We start from the raw sequence: 17,571 nt of genomic DNA on the forward strand, positions 1-17,571 counted from the left end.
TGATTTTTGACACCATCACTGTTCTTAGCCTAAGGTTTTCTTTGTTTTGTTTTGTTTTCTTTTTTCTTTTAAGGGCTGCACCTGCGGCATATGGAAGTTCCCAGGCTAGGGGTCCAATCAGAGCTGTAGCTGCTGGCCTACACCATAGCTCATGGCAATGCCAGATTCCTGACCCACTGAGCAAGGCCAGGGATTGAACCTGAGCCCTTGTGGATACTAGTCTAGATGGGTTTGTTACTGCTGAGCCATAACGGGAACCCCTCGGCCTAAGCTTATTGTTTGTTTAATAAGCCAACTAAAGATAGTATATCTCTCAATCAAATTATAGGAGTTAGTTTTTTTGGAGAAGAAAACAGTTAAAGTAAGTGGAAAATTTGGGGCAAAATGCCAAAAAATCAAATTAAAACATATATAAAATCAAAATATATACTTAGCTCTCTCTCTCACACACACACTCACACACACTTCTATATATCTATTTCTACGTAGTAATAGTTGGTAGGTCTTTAAAATGGCTTAAGATAGAGTTGATTTTATAATGTAAACATATCCTTTTGGAGTAAGAGATTAAATCAAACCTCTAGGATTTTATTTCCTATATTTGAGAAATAAGAAAAATTATCTGTGTAAATATCACAAGTTCCTGAAACTATCTTCCTATGTAAAAGCATTGCTGTTAACAAAGAGCCACCTTTAATGAACTCTACCCAATTTTTTAAGCAATTGATACAATTTCCTCCTCAAATCTGGCTCCTCCATAGGGTGGGGCTATATTCTCGTCATCTTTGTACCCTCTTTTCCTAACAAGGTGCTTGTTAAAGGTATGAGGAACTGATGAAAAGGTATTCAGTTCATCCTGTTCATTACGGTTTTGAAAGGAAATGTGATGATGATGATGATGCGTGTTGTCATGGTTTTAAAAATACCCAGATTGTTGCTCATGGTGAAACAACTCAGCCCGTCTTTGCCCATCTTCCCAGACTCTTAGCCCTCACCTTCCCTTCAAAGAACAGTGGCTGCAGGCAGGAGCTATATAAAAATGACAAACCTGCACGTGGCTGTTCTGTAAAAGGGACTACAGATGGTTTAGATGGAGAGAAGGCTACAAATAATTATAGATGTCACTCAGGCACCCATCCCTGAATCCAGACCTACCAAGCAGAAGGAAATTTCTTTTAATGAAGTTACAGGGTCACCACACAAACAGATCATTTTCACTGAACACTTTTGGTTGGTTCCTTGTAGAGGAAGGGAAGCTTAGAACACAGTATTTAAATCAATGGCTCCCTATAGAAACATCCTTGAATTCTTAAGGAAGTTTAGCCCAGTCTGACTTGTAATTGTTCTTGACTGTGTTTTAAATGCGTTTGAGTTGATTTTGATATTTATTCCAAGAACAAGACTTATTTTATGATAATTTAAACATTTGTTTAACTGGTCTTGGGATTCTATGGCATTATTACAATAGTTCTTTAAGTGTTATTAAATAATTTGGTTTGCATGTAGGGTATTTTTCTTTAGTTTTATCTTTGACACTTATTTAAGACATACCTTTTCATAGATTTAATTCCTTTTATTGCACATTTGATGAAATGTACTTATTCTCTGCTTTTGATTTTGTTCACAGTTCTTTGCATTGGTTTTACCTTCCTGTTTTTTAATTGAATGGGCAATTTCATGCTAACTACAAACATGCTTCACAATGCAGTTAACATTGCAAGTCTCCTATTTGAACTCATTCAGTATTTTTTGGTCTCTTCTCAGTCTGTAAGTTTACTTTTTCCTGATTATAAAACTGAAATAGATTCATTTGAGAAGATTTAGTAAGGCAAGGGTAAGAATGCACCCTCAAATATCCTGTGGTCCCCCCACCACGATCTCCTCTGGCATCACTTTAGCTTATCTTGGTTATTTATTATCTGACATGTGATGACTGTTATTCTCACTCATTTCAAAGTGTTGTGGTTAAAGTTAAGGTTATTGGGCCATTCTGTCAGAATCTGAACTCCAGCCCCACCTTTTCACAGAGAGAAATCTTAGCTGTGATACTTAATGTCTTTGTGGCTTAGTTTCCTCCACATTAAAATAGGACATGTAAATCCTTTTGTCTTATTATTATTTTTGCCACCCCTGTTGCATGGGGAAGTTCCCAGGTTAAGGATCGGATCTAACATGTGCCATAGCAGTGACAGTGCTGGATCTTTAATCACCAGGCCACTAGGGAATTCCTATCCTAAATTTTTTAAGCTAAATAATTCCGAGTGCAGAGTATCCACAGGATGTATTGAAATTGTTATAAATCAACTCTGTTTAAATTAGCATTTAACTTTTTTTTGTAAAATCTCTAATCGTATCAAAGTAAAAATAGTTTTATTTACCAGTGTGATTATGGCAATGATAATGCTAATGGAGAAGTAACTGCTAGTTTAGAAGTGAGACTTTAGTGGTTTTGCACTATGACGAGGTACCTTAATCTCATGACTTGTTAAATATCTGTATTATTCATTCATTAAATAAGTGCTTTATCAAACCCTTACTGAAAACCAGGTGTTTTAGTATAGTAAAAATAAGGATCATCTGGGTTTTTAAAGATTTATGTGATAGATAAGTAACTTACACATTCTTCCTAAAGAAGCAATGTTTGGGGGGTTTTTTTGTTGTTATTTTTGCAATGTCCATTGGAAGCCAGACTCCTCCATTTGCTTATTTCTGAATAACTTTTGGAGAGATCCTGGGTTAAAAGAAGAGAAAGAAGCAATGTAAGGGTTTTTTAATGGTTATTTAAAGAAAATGGAATCTCACCTAAAATGGGAACTTAGAATGAACAAAAACTTAAATATATAATGACATTCCAAAGGGTATTGATACAGCAGCACCCCAAAATAATGCACTCTGAAAACTAGCAATGGAGCATGTGTTTTGACAGCATATACATTATTGAGTAGAAACTGATTTTTAAGAGACAGACTGGGATACCAGGATTGGTGACTGGAGCATCCATATACCCGCTCTGAATTTGTTTTTTTATCGATGTTTGAGGAGGAGTCTTAAATATAGGTCTTCATTTTTGCTTAAGTATATCTCTACTTTATTTTTTATTTATTTATTTATTTTTTTTGTCTTTTTGCCATTTCTTGGACCACTCCCGCAGCATATGGAGATTCCTAGGCCGGGGGTCTAATTGAAGCTGTACCCATCGGTCTACGCCAGAGCCGAGCAACATGGGATCCGAGCCAAATCTGTGACCCACACCACAGCTCACGGCAGCACCAGATCCTTAACCCACTGAGCAAGGCCAAGGATTGAACCCACAACCTCATGGTTCCTAGTCGGATTCGTTAACCACTGAGCCAAGACGGGAACTTCTATCTCTACTTTAAAAAAAAAAGAAATAAAAAACCTGAAAACCTAAAAATGTTTTTAGGGGCAAAACTGTAAATGTTCTAATAAATACAGTTTATTGTATTTTGTGTGTATGTGTGTGTGTGTATATATATATATGATATATATATATGTCATATGTATCAGACATGAGTGCGTCTGTGTGTGTATGAACACATACCTTAGAGAGGTTGAATTAAGATGGGTCAAGACTACATTTGACATAGGCGGCCGTGCTGAATCAATATCAATAGCTTATTGTTGCTGGTCAGGTAAGAAAATTTTGGGAGTTTCCATCGTGGCTCAGCAGTTAATCAATCTGACTAGCATTCATGAGGATGCAGGTTCGATCCCTGACCTTGCTCATTGGGTTAAGGATCTAGTGTTGCTGTGAGCTGTGGTGTGGGTCGCAGACGTGGCTCACATCCCGAATTGCTGTGGCTGTGATGTAGACCAGCCACAGCCTGGGAACCTCATATGCTGTGGGTGTGGCCCTGAAAAGCAAAAAAAAAAAAAAAAAAGAGAGAGAGAGAGGAAACAGAACAGGCTGACACTTATCTTCCAAAATCCTCTAAGAGGCCTGCCCCCCAAATTCAGTTATATTGTTTTAAGAAGAAAGGAAAAATAATGAACAGAAAAAAAAATTGCTCATAATTTGCATTTATAACTTTTGACAAGATAAAATATATGAAAATGCTGCATCATCATACAGTTTCAGAGACTGCTTCTGAAATTTTCCACCGTTTTTTAAGAATATTGCCAGGACACAAAATATGCAGTAACACCCAGGCCACTCAACCAGGTTGGGTCTAGAGAAAGCCAGGTGACAAAGTAGGTTTTGCTGATAACCAGAGCATTTTTAAAACAAAAATCTTCTGAAATTGGGTAACTGAATTCATGTATAAATGGTAGAAGGAGCAGGCAGCATTTCTTTTCCGTTTTTCAGAGTCTCCTAAAGCTTGGCTTCATAATGAGCCAAGTGAATCACCTGTAGAGGGAATAGCCAGTGTTTCCTGTTCTGTTACTCTCCCCTCTCTCTTTTTGGTGTCTCTGAAGTTGATAAAAATGATGTCCTGACCTGGAGTTGGCATCTGTGTGCACACCCAAGCCTCCCATTCTGATCATCAGGCTGTATTTTCCAGCAAAACTCTCCCAGAATTGAGAACACCTGCCAGGCCAGAAGCATAATTTTGGACTGGAGGGGATTTCAAAGACCTGGGATTGTACAACTACACATGTTCTCTCTCCCTTACTCTATATGCACATATGCGTACAAACACACACACCTTTAATATATATATATATGTGTGTATAACTTAAATTCTAATATTTTAATTAGGATATTAATAATGCCTTGTGAGGCTGAAAGTAGCCATTCATGTTAACATGCTTAGAATCTGTTGGTACTTATATATTCAAGTTACTTTTCCAATCATCATGTACAGGACCTTTGAGGTAATAGCCCTCATTTTTTTTTTCTTTTCTTTCATTATTTTTTTCAGTGAAAATGTAAAATCATTTGAAGTGTAGAACATATTTTCCTATATCCTATACTTGAAGAAATACAGGGAAATGTTCTTCCTAACATACTGTTTACCTATGATGGTGAACTATCCTGTCTCTGCTTAGATGCTAATAGGAATGAGTGAATGACTCTTTTTCCCTTCCTAGTTTAGACCTATTTGTGAAAATTAAAGTTGTTTCAGACTTCATCATGAATTTCTCCAAATATCCCATGTTCTATATTCATTTTAGATGTTCTTTTTCTGACCGTCGGGCTGGTCTGCCTCTCTTCCTTCTAACCTTTTTTCCCCACCCTCCCTCCCTTACTCCCTTCCTCCCTTTTTTCCTCCCTTCCTTCAAAGTATCATTATGAGTAAAGAAAGGCTATTATTTTTTTTCCATTGTATAATTTTTCCCAGGTGTTTATAACTTGGACTTTTTTATTAAGGAGATCATATCTAACCAACAAAGTTTCCGCTTTTGAGTGTGCCATGCTTTATATTATGATGCACCTACTGACTTCTCCTTTCTTATCTATGTTTAAAACCTCAAAGCTATCACAGGTAAGCCAGCCGCTCCAAAGCTGAGTTTCACACATTACATAGGATTGACAGATATTTCATTTCTGTGATAGATCACTTCATAAAGTTGATTCTTTTCCAGATAATTTCAGCCTGGCCATTTCCACATCTGTAGCTTGGATGTAGAGTTTTGCAGACTTTTAACTTCTGCATCACTGATGTTCTTTGATTCACCACCAGATTTCCAGCCCCCATTCCAGGGATCTGGTTGTCCTATTTTGTTGCAGGGATTCAGCATTCCATTTGATTTTTAAGTGTGAGTTTGCACATTAAGGACATCGAAGTGTGTGCACACTAGCCTCACGTCTTTCTTCTTAAAATGTCCATTGCCCTGCATCCACCCACAATCTCCTTTTTTGAAGTCTCTGAAAATCATGTGTGCTTTAAAGACTGTTTTGTTCTAATCACATGACACATATACAAAACAAATAGCCCCCTCCTGATCCTTGGATTAAGCATTATAGACATTATGAATAAAGTGACCTCAAATCTTCAATTTGTCTGTTTAAAATCCTCAAGGAATTCTTGTACATAGCTTAACCTTTCTCTCTCAATAGCCATGGAACCATTCTGCCCTAGGACCTCAGGCCAACATCTTCCATCCCTTAGGTTGAAACTGACCATGTGTCTCCTGAATTTCAGTAGTTTCTGCCAGTTCCCTTATATGGAATGGTTTGATAACCTTCTTTTTCCTCTTTTTTTTTCCGCAGTATGTAACTATAGCAGGTTTGAATAATTCATAGAGCTTACAGCAGCTCAGAGTTTCGTAAGATTATCAAAATGCATTAGATATTTAAAAGTGTAGAGAATCACAAAAAGCCAACACCCATTTTCCTTGACCCGGGTTTCTTAGGATTGAAAGGTCTTGTTGGACCTTGAAAGTATATTACAGAACATTGAGTAGACCTCCCTGTGCGCTACATCAGGTCCCTGTTGGTCATCTATTTTATATATAGTAGTGTGTATGCATTAATCCAATCCTCCCGATGTATTCCTCTCCCCCACAAAAGAACCTATTTATAAAACAGAAACTAACTCACAGACTTCAAAATACTGTAGTCTTGAATGCATCTAACTCTTTAACTGTCTCTTCAAGCAAGAATGTTTTCTTAAAAAAAAAAAAATAGCTTTGAGATCAGGCTTGGAGCAGGGAAGGAGAAGACAGACGTCATCCTGTCTGGCCAAGCTTTTGAGGTAGAGAGTGGGCATGTGATCGCAGTTCTGACATTGGATGGCAACACACAGGCCAGCTTTAAGCGGCAGCACCCCTGTCTTTTAAGTGACCAACCACAGCTCTCTTGAGGTTGCTTTGCAAGCAGGGCATCTGGGGTCGGATCAGCATTACTGCAGATGGCCCCAGACCTGGAGGAGTGCCCAGCGCAAACAGGCACACGCGCATTCATATGCCTTAAGTAGGAAATTGCCTTCTGGCTGAGCCCTGGGACACATGGGCAAAAAACCAGATTCTGCTCCACCACCGTGTTGTAAGTTTCCTGAAAATGTTTCTCTCGCAGGAATATATCCATTTCTCCTTCCAGCAAAATTGGTACGGATTGTTTTCTTGCCATGTATTAAGCCTATCGAAGGCCCCAAAGGCCAGTGGAATTTAGATTCAGTCTCTGGCCCATTTTCATCATCTTGAACATTCTGGAATGCTTTTGTTTAAAACAGGATCCAAAGATAAGCCAAACCCTTGATGGCTTAGAAATAAAAGCATAGAGACACTGGTTTATATGGTTGCCTTCTTTTCCTAGACATCTGTTCTCCCTGAGTCTCTGTTAAGTCCTGTCTCTGAAGACACAGGGCACCTTTCACTTCCCTCCTCTTCCAGGAAAGGAGTCATCACATTTTCCCACCCCTTTCTGCAGCATTTGAGGTCCTGAATGCAGGTTCTTTTCTTGCAGTGCCCTCATGCACATCCTGTGGTGGTTTTGTTTGTTACTTACTCTCCCCCATCTACAGTTTAAATAGACTTTCTAGAGATCTGATTGTGCTGAGCAAAAATTCCAGCACTGTGTTGCTAACCATTAAATCCAAAAACATGCCAATGTCAAGTGAATTCATTTCTCTTTCATTTCAAGTGCATCTTCTCCCAGAAGTCTGAGGATAGTAGGAATTATTTATCAAACACTTACATTCTTCTCCAGCAAATCTGTTGATCTCTGCGCTGTGGCTTTTTAGTTTTCATGACTGTGTTTGCAGGGGTTTCAGTATGTAATTTTATGTAGCACTGTACTGGGCAGTGTAAAGAAAGAAAAAAACAAAACAGAGAGAAAAAAGGTCCCAGTATTCAAGAAGGCACAAAGGTGGCTGGTGAGATGTAGGTATATCCTCCTCCTCTTTGCGGTAAGAACACCATTGCACCTGCAGTGGGGGGCATGTCATCCTGAAGGGCCAGATGACACAGGTGAGAGCCCCCAGTGAAGGAAGTGCTTCCATGAAACTCAATGGAAAAAAATCAGTGCAGTAACTGAAAAAAGTAGAGTTTAGAGGAAATGAGAGGCACTCCTTCCATATTTTTTAAATCTGGAAATGTGAGCAAAGCATAACTGCCTGGACAGTTTAATTGTGGTAACTCATACATTTGATGGATACCATCACTTTCTTGGGAAAACTCAGAAACTACCAAAGCCCACATGTGTTTTCAATTCAGGGACTCAACACTTTCCTTTTATGGTTAATGAAAATGTCTGCTCCTTGTCCAGTTTCTGTTAATTCTATCTACTAGTTCCTTTAAGACTGCTTTCACACTAGCTTTTGCCCACAGGGTCTAAGGTTGGTGGTGGTGTGTGTTGTTTGTACTGTAAGCTTTAGTCCTCTGGATTGGATTGCTTTGCTCTCAAATCCCTTTGTCCATTGAATTCTCTAGTTGACTTGGTTGCTCCCCCAAGGCAAGCACCATCTTTTTCCTTCCTCTAGTATCTTTTTTGAAAGGCCACAGGAGGCTAGGTTCTCACCAGGTAAACTTGGGACTCTTCTGAAATGACTGACCCACCATCATGGATTCAGACCAAAGCCCTTTTAAGACCCATCCATCCAGAAGCATGTCACGATTTTGTACTTTTAGTGGCCGTCGGGTGTTTTCTCTTAACTTTGCCACATGGGTTAATAGGTCTCTGAGTGATGAGATGCTTGGCTTTTTTGGGTAAAGAAGCAGAAAAATAGTACAGTGACCCAGCCATCCCTAGTTAGAATCCCTGTGGAGTTCAGAGCCCCCTTTCTTTCACTGAATCAACAAATCCTACTGTGTGTCAGGCACCATTCTTAGCACTGGAGTTAATACAGAGTTAGACTAAACAGGCAGAAATCTCCCATCATTGTATAGCTTAGGTAATAGTGGGCGGGGGAGAATGATTTTTGCTACTTGATTCAAATATTGAGCCTTGTTAAAGAGTGACTCATCTTGAGTTTCTAAAACCTGGGGATTCCAGTGGTCAAAGGAGCCAACAGCCAGCTGACCTAACACTGAAGAGGCAGGTTAAGTAGGAAACATTTTGTCTTACCTGTTCCAGGCTAGTAATGAGTAGTGTCCTTGCTATGAGGATAAAATAGAATAGTCTATGGAAAGAACTCAGTCCAGAATTACCAGCATGGAAGTGAATCGTAAAAGCATTTATTGGTGTGGTTGTTGGTTCTTGTAGAAAGACCTTGCTATCAATATGTTAAAACACAGTTGTAACCCAGAGCCATCAGTTAGAACTAAAACTCTGTTCCTGTGTCTCCTGAAATTCCACATGCTGTACTTGGGATGGCAGCAGACATCCATTTCTGGTAAATCTCCCTCTTCTGCCTCTCTCCCTCCCTTTTGGGTGTAGAACTTGCCTCCTGCAGTCATAGACCCATAGGCCCACATTTTGGCTTTTCTTTTTTTGGGGGGGGGGGCGGGTCATGCCCATGGCATTTGGAAATTCCCAGGACAGGAATCAAACCGACACCACAGCTGTAACCAGAGCCATAGCAGTGACAAAGAGGCTTCTTAACCTACTCTACTAAGCCATAAGGGAACTCTTTGGCTTTTTATTTTAGGGAAGCACCCTTTAATTCCTTTGCTCCCCAGGAAAACCTTTCCATTCTTCTGCTCTTGTGGGGGTTGGAGGCAGAGCTGAGGTCATGGGTGAATCACTTAAACTTTGTTTTGATTAGGTTTAATGATGATGTTAGCTGGTAATAATTCTGGAAAGGCAACATTAAGATATGAACTATTTATATGCTGTGGCACCAATAGCACCCATTGACGTAAGGGAAACAAAGACAACACGGCAATGAAAACCTCTTATTTTTTTCTAATTTATATGTTGATAAAACACGAATTTTGTCACCATTTCAAAAAATCTGACAGCATAACAGTTTATCGGTGTATCTTTGCTTTTACTTATTTTATCTAAATATCTCTTCCTTTCTTCTTTTCTGTAAGAAGGGCTTTAGTAACACAAACATTCAGCTCACACTCTGGCACCTATAACTGCATCATGTTCATTAAGTTTCATTGTTTTTGAAATGACGAATGCCTCTTTCACTTCTTGTAGGAATAAAAGAGAAAGGAGTTCATGTCAGATATGCTGAATAAAATTAATCTCTCTCCCCACCCTTTTTTGAAGTGCCTTTTCTCTTCATGAAGAATTATTATAATTTTGAATCCTTTAACCCAGAGTTGAAAATATGCATTTTGAGATAAATTGCTCTTCTTTTACAAGGTGTCTCCAGTTTTTATAACTGAGCGTAAATAATGGATTATTTTCTAGGCATCCAGATCCTCTCCAAAAAGGATACTTAACGATATTGTATTGAACTGAATTGAACTGAATTTAAAATGCAGAAGTTCTAACATCTGTGAAATTAATAATATTCAAGTAAAAATATCATTTCAGCTGATCATCCTCCCTGGTACCACCGCCTTTCTCTGAAAGAGTGGTGTTTGTCCCTGGAACTCATGGTACAATGATATTGAGGGAAATATTTAGGAAAAGTGTGTAATTTGGTAGGATTCCTAGTGGAACTAACTATTTAGGAGCATTTTTATTTGAACAATGTTATGTGGTATCATTATCAACAAGATCCAAACAGTGTTATTTACGTTACTGGAAAATTTGTTTTAGTTATACTTGGAGTGAAAAAGCCACTTCTCAAGTCTGAGATTCTGGATTTTTGCTTGAATATTAGGTAGACATTCATTTCTAAATGTTACATGAGTTCTGGCACCAGTAGATTCTAATTAATTGTTCCACATTTTAGAAAACAAACAAACAAACAAACAACTATAATGCCTTCCTGCAAACCCTGGGCATGTGATCTGGTAATCTTGGAGGCACGTGATTTCCTGTATGGCCTTTGGAAAGATGAGTACCATGAGTTCTAGAAGTGAAGGAGTAAACTCGGCAGATGGCTAGCAGATAACAAGGTCATTCTGTTAACTGTGGCTTATGGGCTTTCAGGAGTTTTCAAGGAACAAAACTGAGCACGATGTCTAGAAACTCACTTGTCCATAGGATATTAGGGATAAATTCAGGGAAGAAACACACATACCATTATCAGACAAACTGTTCATATAGCTTCTGTGCCATATATTTGCTGGCTCATGCAAGAAGAAGGAAGAGAGTGCTCTAGGGGAAAAGCAATGTGTAGGTGTCTCTTCCAATATCCCAGGAATTAATTGCAGATTAGATGAGCCTCATCTTTATTTCTAATAGAGCCCCCAGTCACTAGAGGAACATGGGGTTTTAAAAAAGAGCTCTTAACCCCAATCAAAATGACAGTATTTTGACCCAGCTCTGTCACATTCTGGTTGTGGAACTTGTCCAAATCACTGGATTTCATATCAGCCAAACTAGCTGATTTCAAGATTCTTTGCAGGGCTGTGGTTCTCTGGGTACTTACATATTTATTTAAGTTTGCACCTGGCTGGAGGTCGGACTCTCCCCTGTCTATGGGTAAGTCATGCCTAGACTTTTAACAGAAGAAGGTAGGAAACATAAAATAGTGATTAGCCTGCATGGGTTGTGAAAGTTGAGGCTATTTTTAAACCCTGGGACTGGTCCCAGCAGTCACACAGACCCAAAGGAGCCTCAATGCTTTCTCAGTCTCAGATTGTTTTCTAAAATGGCAGCAGGGCCATTGGCCCTGTTCTCTGTGCCATTTATTTTGGTCAGAAAAATCTCCTTATCTGCAATAAAAAAATATGCAAAATCCTGAGTCAGTGATGTGACAGAGCTACTGATCAGCTGCTCCATCACCTCCAGCTCTCTCATCCAGATGATTGACAACTGAAGTTTGTGTTGCATTAAGACATGCCCAGAGTTGTCATTTTCAGTTAGAAGTGGTTTTTGTTACCTTTTGTGGGTGAGGACATACTGGCCACATATTCGTTGATGCTGGTGGACATGCAGTGGAAGATTCTCTGTGCATGACTGCATCCTAACCTTTCATTCTTGCACCATCCACATTGGACACTTAAATAGCAAAGCTTATCATGCCAAAGACGAGACTGCTAAGATGAGGAAAGAGGAGGAGGGTGGTCACATTTATTGGTTACCTACGTGAATCAGTACAAATCAAGGCAGGTTACATCCACTAAACTTATCTTCTAAGCGTGTGTATTATCAACACATCAGGAGCAGTTTTGTAAAGTAGAAAGCCAGTTCCTCCTCTTGTACTATCATCTTCTGTGTTTGATCTGCTTATATATATACTGACCTGTTAAGTTTTAGTTTATATCATATTCAGGAAGAAAAACATCTTTAAGTTCTTTTTAATTGTGATAATATATACATAATATAGTTATCGTTTTAGCCATTCCTAAGTGTACAATTCAGTGGTATTAAATTGTGTAACCATCACATCTATACTTGCAACTTTTTCATCAGCCCCAACAAATACTCTGTACCAATTAAACAATAACTCCTTTCTCCCTCTCCTCCAGCTCCTTGTAGCTTCCCTTCTACTTTCTATTCTTATGAATTTGCCTATTCTAAGTACCTCATATAGGTGGCATCATACAATATTTGCTCTTCTGTGTCTTGCTTATTTTACTAAGAATACTATTTTCAAAGTCCATCCATGTTGTGGCATCTATCAGAATTCCAATCCTTTTTAAGGCTGAATAGTACTTCATTATTCATATGAAATATTATTCATATGAACAATGCATGTAGATATCACACCTTGTATATAAATTCTTCCTTTGATGAATACCTTTTGGCCATTATGAATAATGGTGCCATAAAGATTGGTGTACAGATATCTTTCCTAGTCCCTACTTTCAGTTTTTTTGGATGTATATCTAGGAGTTCAATTACTGGATCATATGGTAGTTCTGTGTTTAAACAGGTAGGTTCCTTTTTCTTCCCTAGTGCTAACTTTTTGGAGCAACACCAGGCAAGGCCAATTCCCTGTTCTCTGACTATGTTTTAAGTATTCTAAAATAGCTGTTTTTTTTCCCCCTTAAGTTTTTTCTTGTCTAAACTAAAAATTGCAAGTAATGCAACACTTTTTAGCACCCAACTTTAAGATCTTATATCAGTCCCTGCTACATTTCACTCTATTACTTTCATCAATTAGTTCAATCCATGGGGCTATCCAAGTATTTGTTTGGGGACTCAGTACATTATTCACTACTCTCAAGTTTATGCCTTACTTCCTTTGAAATAAACAAAAAACATTTAAGAATTATAAAAACAGAAATCATCTTTGTTTTCCAGTTCATGAATAATAAAAAAAGATGATGAAGATAAAATTGTTTAATCCATCTTTTAAATTTTTCATATAGATCCATTAGAAGTATTTGACTTTTATATTTTTGCAAAAACTAACTTTTTTTGAGATTGTATTAGAACAGCCTTGCACAGAGTTGAGGTTCAATAAAGATTTGTTATAAAAGTTGATCAAAAAGTTTAATTGAAATGGTAGAGCTTCTGATCGAGTGTTTCTTATGTGTGTAGTGAAGGAGAAATTTTTCTTTGGGAAAGTAAAATTACGTGAAAATTTCTTATTGGTGTTTTTTTGTTACATGGGAAAAAAATTTCAAGCTTGCCAAAGATATTAGTCTGTACACTATACCATGATGCCTTAGTTACTCTCATTTTTGAAAGGATTATATTCCAATTTCTTCTCTCTCTCTCTCTCTAAAGCATAATCTTACCCATTGAAAGTTGTTTTTTTTTCCTTCTTCTTCTTCCTCTTCTTCTCCCTCTTCTTCTTCTTCTTCTTTTTATGGCCACACCTGTGGCATGTGGAAGTTCCTAGGCCAGGGGTCAAAACAGAGCCACAGCTGCATCCTACGCCACAGCCATAGCAATACCAGATCTGAGCTGCATCTGTGATTTATGTCGCAGCTTGCAGCAATGCTGGATCCTTAACCCACTGAGCAAGCCCAGGGATCAAATCCGCATCCTCACAGAGAAAATGCCAGGTCCTTAACCCACTGAGCCACAAGAGGAATGCCTCAAAATATTTTTTAAACTTTAGCAGTATAATGGTTTTGAGAATAGAGTGTGTATTTTGTTGCAGCATTTAAATACTTTATGTAGCAAATTGGTATATCACTAATGTCACCACAATTTGCCAGTGGCTTACATTTGCAGAATTGTGACCAGCTAAAAAAGAAGGAACAGTGCCTAAGGGAGAAACATTTCAGTTGTTCGGATACGTAAATCTTGTATGTGTTGTTTCATCATAAAGCGCATGTACTAATTTGGGATAAGATTAGTCATCCTCAGCTAATTTTTAATAGAAGGATTGTGATGAAAATGACAATTAACCCTCCCAGCGTGCTAACAGAATTTAACATCCCATTTTAGATATCCTCTGAGAACTAAGAAATTGAATAAAATCTCGATCTTTCTTTCTCCACATGACGGCCTAGTGATTAATATATTAAACACATACACGCACAACTAGGACACGCCTATTTTGTTAGTGATGATATTTGGTCTTTTGCATTATACTTCTTTCTTCTCTCCCTCTCTTTCTCATCCCCACAAATCCACACGTGCTACTATTTGCAACTCCAAAGTCTGCCAAAACAATAAGAAACAACATGTCTATGTGCAATGATCATTATTTTACTCATTTTTCTCATTTTAAGTAGCCGACAACCCTGCTGATCAATTTCCTATAGCTTGCTTATTGCCTGCCTTTGTTCAGCATCACCCCCTAAGTTATAGTTAAATTATTATTTCCACTGAAAGAACTGCAGCCGCTTTTCTTTTGTGTATTTGTATAGAGTCTCCTCTTTTTCCCTCACCTCCCCCAACTATAGCAGTTGACACTTGGCCAGAATATATATTAACCAAATATTGGAGAAAATCTATTTGTTAGACATAGTTTTGCTTCTTTGTGAAAAAAAAAATGGGAGAAATTGGAACAAATTAGGATGAAACGGCTGTGGAAGAGTCGGGTTAGTTTGGGGAACAGAAAGCTGGAGTAGGGTTGATTTCCTGGCACCACTTTCTTAGCAAAGAGAACAATTTTAATCAGTTACAAAAATATTTGTGATCCATATGTTCCTCTCTGCTCATCCCCATATGCCCATATTCTCTTTTATCCTGGTGGATGGTGACTTTGTGATTCAGGCATGCAAGAATAATACCTCGCTGGCTTTAGAGCTCAGTGCTATTTCAAAACGTGTCCTGGTAATTACGCACACACATATATCCAGGCTGTTCACGCTTTGAGACGGTTACGTGAATATCAGTTTGTTCTTTCTTCATGGAAAGAATTATATCTTGCATCCACCTACTGGGACTGGAATAAGGCATCTAAGGCTTAGATTTGAAAACTGCATGGCCACTTCAACTGCTGGGTTAACCGCCACTGTGCAAATAGGAGCATCAAAAAAAGGAGACGGGAAGGCTGCGTTAATCATTGATAACTTCATTTTCTTTGGGAGAAGGAAAACAGAATCCAAAAAGCACTTGGTAAATCCATCCATCACTGCTGCCTGTTCTAAAACATATTAGATAATGGGCCGGGTACTTAAATAGATCCTAATTTTAAGGCATGTTGACCTCTATTTAATAGTTGTAGTAGCCATGGTGAAACTGGTCGAAATTGAAAAATTAAAATTACTGCTGACAAGAAATGCACTTGGGTTCTAAATTCATGTTTGCTTCTCTCAATAGTTATATAATTTTTTAACAACAAAAGCAACAGTTTACAGCCAATTATCCATTTTAATAAGACATGAATAAAGCTAGAAATTATTGACTAAGTGATTGGATTTTCAACAGTTGTTTTCCTCTTACACAACAAATGGTGTTGTAACCCAATATGCAGTAAAATTCAGTGAGCAGCCAGCTGTGCTCATTTAAACTTGGGAGGGGGCAGCGAGGGGGAGACTGAAAGGTTTTCTAAACTTCAGACTAAATAACTGAGATGCATGTAGTGTTTTCAAAGACAGGTCTATGGTGAAGAGATGTGCGTGCTGTTGGATTTAGCAGGTGTGTACCAGAGTCGAGTTGCAGCGAGAGGCGAAAGATCCAGCTTGATTTTGGCAAACGTTATTAGGAATCCGTCTCTGTGTTTGCATTCTAGCTGTCTTTGCCTCTGCTTCTGTAGGAGTTGTTAGAAAAAGAAAGTGCACGTTATAGCAGGGATTCTTTTCAACAGGCTCAGAGTTTGAAAAGCTGTTGAATCCCTCCACTTTGCTGTCAAACAGAATGCCCAGCTGGCGGTAGCAATCCTAATGGGGAGGGAGGTGTGTGGATAGACTGTTCATCCAGCAACTGGAATAGGAGGAATTCTTCTTCCCCAACTGTAAGTGGAGAGGAGAGAGCTTTCTCAGCAATGTCATGGTGAAAGTTTTTTTTTCTTCCTTTGTATATTTTTTTCATCTTTCCAGATAATGCCTCATTAAGTCCAAAATCTTTCCATGTGCCTTCATAGGATAACTTTCATGAAGAAAGGAGTCACAGAAACAGCATTCATGTAGATTAGATTGATCTATAATTAAGACAAAGGCCTTGGTTGAAAAAGGAGGCAAGACTTCTGCTCAAAGGTGATTTGGATTCTCATTGAGGCAAACACACAAGCTTGTTTTTTTGTTTTTTTTTTTTTTTTTCCTTCAATATAAAGTGCGAGATTTCACTAAAAAAGGTTAAAATTGAAGTGAGTAATCTTCGGTGCATAATGCAATTGTTAATTTTAGCTCCTTGCGTGGGTGCCGTTCTGACTTGAACAGCCGGCTGTAGCCTTCATTAGAGAAGAAGCAGGCAGCTTGGGACAGGTGGAGCTGGATCAAGCCGGGAACGTGATTTGCTGGAAGCCGGTCATTAGTGTTAGAAACCCAGTCTTGTTTATTTCATCCTTCACCCTACTGTGATTCTTGCAACCATTATCATTGACTTTTCATCTTTTTTCAGGTGGATGATGTGTCAGACCGTGTAAGGGAATCGCCTGGAGATGGGGGTTCTGAACTGTTAATGGGGACATGGGACTCCCGTTGCCTCTGATCACTTGTGTGGATTTTCCTGGCATCGAAAGACAGAAGCCGCTCATAAGTCACCAAGACCGACAGCAGGAATTCTGCGTGAAAGGTAAAGGGCTGTCATCAGATGACTGTCACTCATCTGTATATTTTCCCCATTCTATAAATGTGCCTGTTTGCATCAAACAGTTCATGAAAGGTGACCCAAACAAACAGGATCTGTATCAGGGATTGGCTTACAGTTTGTAAAACTCGAGCTCCATTCGTTCATTTTTTAAAATCTGCTCATGATCTGTTTGTTTGTTTGTTTTTTTAATTGAAATGCTCTGGCAAAAAGGGCCACAGAAGTCCCATCTCCTCCCCCAACTCAGTACATTGAAAAACAAACTGTTTTCTGCTGGGAAAGAGAACTTTTTGTTTGGTTACCTACACGCATCCCCAGTGTCACTGACATATGAGATCCGTCAGATACACTGAATGGAATATCCTCAAACCTCCCCAAACTCCAGAGCCTTGCTCACTAGTCCCTCACAGACTCAAACCACCATCCTTGAGGAAAACTAACTTTCACATTCCCACAATCCTTTGCCAAGCGATCCTGTGTTTTTAACCATATCATTAGGTGCATCTGTCTTGTCACGGTAGGTCTTAGGAATTTTACAACAAAAATTAGATTTCCCTCATGCT

General features: G+C 38.6%; 1 protein-coding gene across 50 annotated transcripts in view; it reads left to right on the forward strand.

Annotated features, from left to right (window-relative positions):
- The window catches only part of ARPP21 (cAMP regulated phosphoprotein 21), a 154,477-nt gene that overhangs the window by 26,489 nt on the left and 110,417 nt on the right, over nucleotides 1-17,571 (forward strand). For 43 of the 50 annotated variants that reach the window (XM_084987687.1, XM_084987638.1, XM_084987641.1 and 40 more), the window contains exon 2: nucleotides 16,820-16,993. The gene's annotated coding sequence lies outside the window, so the exon portion shown is untranslated. Of the gene's footprint in view, nucleotides 1-16,653; nucleotides 16,735-16,819; nucleotides 16,994-17,571 lie in introns of those variants that run through there. The other 7 variants (XM_084987639.1, XM_084987644.1, XM_084987661.1 and 4 more) reach the window with 2 other exon arrangements.

Source organism: Sus scrofa, chromosome 13, assembly GCF_054392235.1.
Source record: "Sus scrofa isolate SSC_HxYL_T2T_F1_AM1 chromosome 13, Sscrofa_HxYL_maternal_Yorkshire_Landrace_v2.0, whole genome shotgun sequence".
Lineage (NCBI taxonomy): Eukaryota > Metazoa > Chordata > Mammalia > Artiodactyla > Suidae > Sus > Sus scrofa.